The sequence below is a fragment of the Micropterus salmoides genome, unplaced genomic scaffold, assembly GCF_014851395.1.
Source record: "Micropterus salmoides isolate LMB-PRFRI ecotype aquatic unplaced genomic scaffold, ASM1485139v1 Ms_hic_scaffold_1, whole genome shotgun sequence".
Classification (NCBI taxonomy): domain Eukaryota; kingdom Metazoa; phylum Chordata; class Actinopteri; order Centrarchiformes; family Centrarchidae; genus Micropterus; species Micropterus salmoides.
Window position 1 is genome coordinate 19,786,157 of NW_024040040.1, and position 7,934 is coordinate 19,794,090.

The following is a 7,934-nucleotide window of genomic DNA, read 5'->3' on the forward strand; positions in this document are numbered from 1 at the left end:
TTCCACTTTTTCCCCCTGATGAAGTCCTTTGTTTTGTTGGCAGTGTGCTTTGGGTCATTGTCCTGCTGCATGATAATCTTCCTCCCAATTAGTTTCAATGCATTTCTCAGTAAAGCAGACAAAATGTTTCCGTACACTTCTGAATTCATTCTGCTGCTACCATCATCAGTTACATCATCAATAAATATTACTGAGCCTGTTCCAGAAGCAGCCATGCACGCCCAAGCCATGACAGTACCTCCACCATGCTTCACAGATGAGCTTGTGTGCTTTGGATCATAAGCAGTTCCTTTCTTTCTCCACACTTTGGCCTTTCCATCACTTTAGTAGAGATTAATCTTGGTCTCATCAGTCCATAAGATTGTGTTACTGAACTTTTGCGGCTCGTCTCTGTACTTCTTTGCAAATTTCAATCTGGCCTTCTGATTCTTACTGCTGATGAGTGGTTTGAGTCTTGTATTTCTGCTCTCTGAGTCTTCTTCGAACAGTGGATTGTGATACCTTCACCCCTGCGCTGTGGAGGTCGTTGGTGATGTCACTTACTGATGTTTTGGGGGTTTTCTTCACAGTTCTAACGATATTTCTGTCATCAACTACTGTTGTTTTCCTTGGCCGACCTGTTCGATGTCTGTTGTTCAGTACACCAGTAGTTTCTTTCTTTTTCAGGATGTTCCAAATTGTTGTACTTTCTATGCCCAATATTTGTCCAATGGCTCTGGTCGATTTTCCTTCTTTTCTCAGCTTGACAATGGCTTGCTTTTCTCCCATAGACAGCTCTCTGGTCTTCATGTTGGTTTATCCTCTTTAACAGGAAATGCAGTCTTTATAGGTTTGAACCAAGGATGAAAACTTAGACCAATCGACCTAAAAGGCAACATCTGGGCAACAAGAAACATCTGTCCGTCACATGTTCCAATAGTTTTGCTCACTTGAAAAATGGGTGGGTTCAAACAAAGGGTGGTATGTCCTGAGTTGTTTAACTCATCTAAATGTGAATACCAGGAAATGAGAGCTGAAATTCTGAACTCTCATCTCAGACTCATCTTTTGATCTTAAACCCAAATGTCTTCAGTGAACAACAAAAACAAAGGAATTTGCCTTACCGTTCCAATACTTTTGGAGGGGACTGTACATACACAATGCAGAGATGCATTTTTGGCTGCAATCCAGGAATTCTAGTCTGAGTGATAGAAAACTTACTAGACACCAAAATAATGCACAACTTTTTTGTAGAACTCACTGACAGGATTTTACAACTCTGGGAAGTTTTCACAGCAGCAACTGTTTTATCAACAATAAGGAGTTTAACAGTAGAAATACAGCGTTCATGTTACTAAGTAATCTTCCTGGAATATGCACTTTTCTAGATGATGGCAACACAACATCATCTGTGGCACATAAAAGTAAAATTTTTGTTTTATTACCTTTTTCATATGATGCTATAGTGAACAACTGTGTGGATTTGCGCATTTTGTATTGAATAAATTTGGAACTACTCCAAATTCCTTTTTTTTCTCCCACAGAGGAGCAGGGGGTCAAAGTTGCTTTCTCTAAGTGCTATCCCTGACCATAAAACTGGCACCCTTTTGATTCCGAAGCTGATAACGCGGGGCCTGACTGTTAAACTGACAAAGGGACACGAACCAGCGATTAGCATTTCCCTGAACAGCCTATCGAAACGCCCCCCCCCACACACACACACACATGTTTCCGTGGCAACTGTCCTTGTTCTTTGTTTTATTACGCAATCAAAAGAAAACCCCTGTCTCACCCAAGTGTGACATGACCCAGGTAGCCGAACTTGCACTGGACTGGACTGCAGTCTCCAAAGACTCAAAGCATATAATTAAGTTTAATTAAATCTTTAGTTACTTGATTACGTTTGCCTCTATTTGAGTTGTTATGTTAACATGTGTTTACTATCTATTGTTGATATTAGTGCTGAAAAGAAAGTTACTTTTGCAGTGTTTTTATTTTCAGCAAGACACTCCTTCATCTAATGTAATCAATGCTTGTTCATAATACTTTCCTACAAAATTCCTTTAGAAATGATGATAAAGAAATGTTTTACTATACGCTTAACCGCCAGCTTGAATTTAAGGATGAATCAACAATATTCCCCAGTTCCTAAGGAGAGATGATCTTGGATTAATGTAAGCTTTCCTCATGTAACCTGAGCTCCCCCAAGTGGACGAAATAAGTATTACATACCATCGTTGGAAATGCCGTTAAATGTATAAATATCCTGACCAATAATGTGACAATTGTTTCCTGTTACCAAATGCCTAGAACAGTACAACCGTTTGACCATTGAGGTTCGATTGTGGAAAATATTTGATTATAATACGCGCAAATAGATTTCTTTTCTTTTGGACCTTAAGTTTAAAAAGGCAGTCCCTTGGAAAACCTGAAACGCCCCCTGGGGAACCATGCCCCAGGCAACAAAAGAGCGACACGCGACATAGCTCGGGCTCTTCTGCTCTCTTTGCTCTCTACTCTGCTCTGCTCGGCTCTCTGGACGCTTGCCTCGCCAGGCAACGCCCAAGAGTCGGCCAGCAAGACCGGCCTTTTGTTCGCCTGAAGCTACACACGTGAAGTGCCGCGACATTGATCTGCCCTCAGTTTGTTTTATTTTCTTTCTTTGGTTTGTTAAAGTTATCAGTCCGTTAAGTTACACTGGACTAATTCAGAAACGACCAAGTTCCATTTTTAAGCCTTTTTCGTCGAGCCAACTTCACTGAGGTCAGACCAAGCCACGTGGTCTCGCCAGCGGCAACGAAGGAAACCTGAAAACAGCCGAATTGCCAGATGGAGGACGTTCTTTTCGATCAGACACGGTAACAGGCCAAAAGCAGGCTGTCGATAAGCAGTAAGACCAAACAAAGCATTCTGTGATCAGATATTTCCTTTTTAACTCCTAAACTCATAGCGTTAGCTTACTTTCATTAGTTCTTCTATGCCGTATGAGTCAAATGCTTCCCACAATCGAACCTCCATTTCTCATTGTTCAGCAATTGTTTATTTTCCCGGTATTCAACCATCTTTTTATCACATTAGTTAGAGAATAAATTCACTGTAATATAATCAAGAACTGTGTGTGTTGCTATTTCTACATCCCTGCCAAGAGAATTGACTCTTTAGATATGAGACTGACTGACTGATTTAAGATAATTGAGCGATTATTAACTAACTGATCACTAGTAATAATTGTATAATTATTAAAACTACCTAGAGGTCCGGAGACTCTAGGATTATAACAACTCCGGTGGTGCCCTGAAACGAGGAATCTGGTTTGATTTTATTTTATGATTTTATTGGGTATCAATTCTCATAAATTTATTAAAATGCATAACTAAATTTAGGTTTGCTACAATGCATTCACTGGTGTCAAATGTCCCCAATGGAGAAATTTTAGATTTAGATTTAAATCTATGGAATAGATATAGAATATTTATAGAAGATACACAATGTTGTAGGATCTTTGGTAATGTGGTAATTTGGTCATAAAGTGGGGCGATCAAGAGTGATGTACTTGCAGTCACAAGTTCTTGTCCAAATCGCACCCTGCAGTGAAAACGGTGACCTAACAAAATGCTTTCCTTTTAGTTTGCAAAATTGGAAATGTGTGAACTAGAACAGCCATTAAGTAGGCCCATCAAGCTTCATCCCATAAAATTAGGATTTTATTCTCCTGGGCCCCTTCTGGGTAACTAAGTGTAAACTGTAATGTGATGTGAGGTAAGGAGATAAGAACTAACCAGTTTTATTGGTATCACTTGATCACTTACATGAGACGAGAAGGGTTTCGCTTACGTGAAAGCTTTGAGTGGGTTACGTTTTGTATAAAATTGAAAATTGTCATCAAGGCTTTCTTGGAGATGGGTGGGGTTACGCAAGGAGTTGGTTTGTTCATCTCTCACTTCAAAGAGCATTATTACTTCCTGGAAAACAGTGAATCTTTTAAATAAAACCCCGTAACTTTTAAAACTATTTATTGTACATAAATCCTTTTCAGAGCACATAAACGTGTGGAGTGTGTGTGGGTTGAAACAATCAGAATCATGGAGGAACAGTAACCAAGCAAGGCAATCAAAGTACATGGAAAAGTATTAATACAGTGTACCTAGGACCCAACTCTCTTTAAAGCAACATTATGTAGTCATTTTATCTTAAAATAACAACTTCAAAATCATTTTGATAGTACACTGACTTGAAATAGGTTAATGAAGTCTCTATCATTGCCACTCACTGCGCCAGCTACGTAACTTTGGAATCCCAGGCAAGACAATTAGGTATCAAGACAACGGCATAATGCTTTACGGCACCAACACAACTCTTCAGCAAGCAAGCTATAAGAAGGAGCAAAAATGTAATAATGCACAATGTAAGTTCCTTGGAAGAAGCCAGCTCGATATTCTCAGTATGGATATGGCCTTCTTTCTGTTGGACTAGCTGCTTGCTATGTCTTGTGTTGTTGAGCTTGCTTGATTTTTCGCTGTTAGCAAAGTTGTCAACTTTAGCAAAATCAGCCAGAGGTATAGCTACTTGCTATAAATCTCAAGTTGGCGTTGCAAACTCACTAGATAACACACTCAGACATCGCTGACATTACTCTTGCGTCGGTTATGGTCTATCTTTTTTGGCTAGCTTGCCAACCAAATTTTAACCTGTTGGAAACCTCCAGCTATTTGCCCCTATATCCAGGAAAAATGCCTAAAATAACATACCCAAAATGAATCAGGAATAACTCCTCAACCACTTGGCCTAGCTGCATAATTCTGGTCTCCTTTGAAAGGTCAGAAGCTAAGGAATATAAATCTAAATTAACATATTATTTTACAATTACAGACTAAATGGAGATGCAATAAAGAAAAATACAATTTTCATCCTCGCCTGTTAAAAAAGCTATATTTTAGTGCAAAACCATCATAAGATAGATTATAATGCACCTGGAATGCAATTGTAACTGTAAATTTGATGAAAATAAACTAAAATACAACAGTTTTCACACAATATTTTCAAAATATACCAGGCGAATGTCCATATCAAGGCAACATTTTCTGTTTAAATATTGACTTTTATTAGAAGTTATCTTTAAAACACTATTTATGTCCATACAACCACATTCCAAATAACATAACATTGAAATATTGATAAAAACTGTGAATATTCATCAACATTCCTGTGACCAAAAGTACTCCCATGCTTTACAGGCCTGTAGCTTGAGAACGGAACATCCCACAGTGATGGGGGAGGGGGAGGGGGACATTAATCAATCCGGATTGAGCAGACCTTTCATTTGATACCATTGATTTATTGGATGTCAATGTGGCTCCTACGGGTTGGCCACCAGGCCGCGAAAAAGACTGAGTGTTCCAAAGCGGCACTTCTTCTGCTCTGCAGAAAAAGGCGAGAGACGGCAGGTATTGTGCAATAATGAAGATGGCGGCCGGCGATATTTTTTACAACAAAGCCGCTGATTTTTGGACTGAAAACAGCAAAAATTGCAAAAGTAAGTCAGCGGTTTTGACGATCGGGGGCTGCCCCCGGTATCAGGGGCGTCGGTGTTCAACTTTAGTAACATTATGCTGCTGCTGGTGGAAAAAGTCTCCTTCTTGGCTTGGCTCTGTTTTTGAAGGGTAGATTGTGAATTTTTCAGTTTGATGTTCAATGCTGATGTTTTGATTTAAAATCCTAACTATTTTAAATGCCAAAAATGTTAACTAGCCTTCTAGCGCTGCACTTATGTCTTTTAGGGACAGGAAATGAATGCATCAAGGAGGGTTAGATGAGTCAGTGTCATTACTGTTGCAACAGTGTTGTCTGCTTGTTGTTTTGAACTTGTCTTAATTTTGTGGGACTTTCTAAGAAATCAATGGAACAAATAGGTCACACAGAATCATTTCTCAGTTTTGATATCTCATAAAACATATCACACCAAGGCATCTTGTACTCAAGTCAGCTTCACTAATTCGCATGTGTGTTTGTGAAAAATTTTTTCTCACACAAATACATAAGCACCAGAGTTTCCTGTGTGACTTTGCCAGATTGTCTATTTGTTCCGCCTGTTCTGGAAAATTCAGACTTAGGGTGTTTAGAGGATTTTTAAAGGAGCATATAACTCACTAAATTTATCATAAAATATAAAATTCATTAAATATAAAAAAACATGGTTCACTGGACAGTGACAAGAAGCTTATTAAAAGCTTATTTTTGCCTTTTACAGTTAGAGATACTATACTATTTGAGTAGGATAATCAAAGTGAAGGTCATGTATGCTTCTCTAATGTCTGCTTCTCACTGCCCTAAATATTGGAACTTATTACAGCATACTTTGGAAACTGGTTAGTAGTATGTTTGTTGAACATGCACAACCCCTGGTGTGCTTGCAAGACACCTAAATTGGTTATATATCCATTCAGTAATGATATCAGTGAAAGTCAAGCTTGAAGGAGGTCCATCACTTTGGTCCAAAAATCCTGAAATATATCAACTGCTATTGGATGGATTGCCATGAAAACTGGTGCAGACATTCATGCTCATTCTCCCACCAGGATGAATTACTATACATTACGTTACATTTACTCATTTGGCAGATGACTTACATTTGAGGAACAACACACATGCATCAACAAAGCATCAATACAGCAACAGACGGTGGGGTTGTCTGGCGGGAAGGATAGGTAGAGTTGCATATCATCTGCGAAGTAGTTATAAGAGAAGCCCTGCGAATGAATGATCAGCCCCATTGAGGTGGTGTAAATTGAGAAGAGAAGGGGCCCTATTCTCGAGAAAACTTTTATAAGAGAACTTATAACTTTGGTGATCCTCTGACTTCTCATTTAGCTCCACCATTTTGTCCGATCTAACAACATTCCCATCAACCTCAGTTGTACTGTTTAGTGCTAATTAGAAAATGCATGCTAACTCACTAAACAATGATGGTTAACTGGGTAAGCATTGTACCTGGTAAACTTCAGCATGTCAGCAATGTCATTGCAAGCATATAAGCATGTTAAAGTCAATGAAAACTTTTCCTTTAGTTTGTCATCTATTTCTGTGTGACTTGTAGTAAAATGAGCAAAAACTTGCATAAACTCTGGCATGCTTGTTAGATATTCAAACTCTTGTATCTGTTCAGTAATGATCTTAGTAAAATTTATAATGTAGGTGTTTTATAGGGATCAGGGCCTGTATTTATCAAGCTTCTCAGAATTACTCATAAGAAAACTGCTAAGAACTGACTTAAGTGTAAAACAAATCATCATAATACATCGTACAAACATCATAGTCCTAATGTGAGTGAAGTGTAGGACTAAATCTTAAGTGTCAGTCTTAGTGCTGATTTACGACACTATGCTGTGCCGCAAACAGGATTTTGGATGACGATGTGGCCAAGGACCAATCAGTGAATAGATTTCTTTATTTAAGAATATTCTCATATAAATTCACATTGAATGCTGAAATTCCTAAGAGTAATAATAAAGAATTTTCAAGGTAATACATTATGATATAGGCCTACACATTAATAAATGAAAGATAAAAAAGTTTATCTTTAGCCTATATGAGCAGTGTCAAATGCGCCTACTACTCCTGTATGGCCGGCTATTTGCACGAACTGTGTTTGCTTCTGTCGGATTACGGGGGATGTTATTGGGAAGTCGATGAAACGCGTGACAATGTGTGGAGCTGTAGCCTAAGTGCTATAATTGTTTCCATGACTATTCGGCTTCTTGATGGTTGTGACGGCCACAATCATCAGCATTGCCGCGTTTGTCCTGTGACAAATAAACGAAGCGTCATCACCACCTTCAATTTAACTGAAAACGCATGACTGTGTAAAGTCAGTGGTGAGATGACATCCCTCATCAATTCGCCGACAAGGATTATGCCTGCGCTGTCCGACCCCGTCTTATTAACTGTGCTTCGTCAAA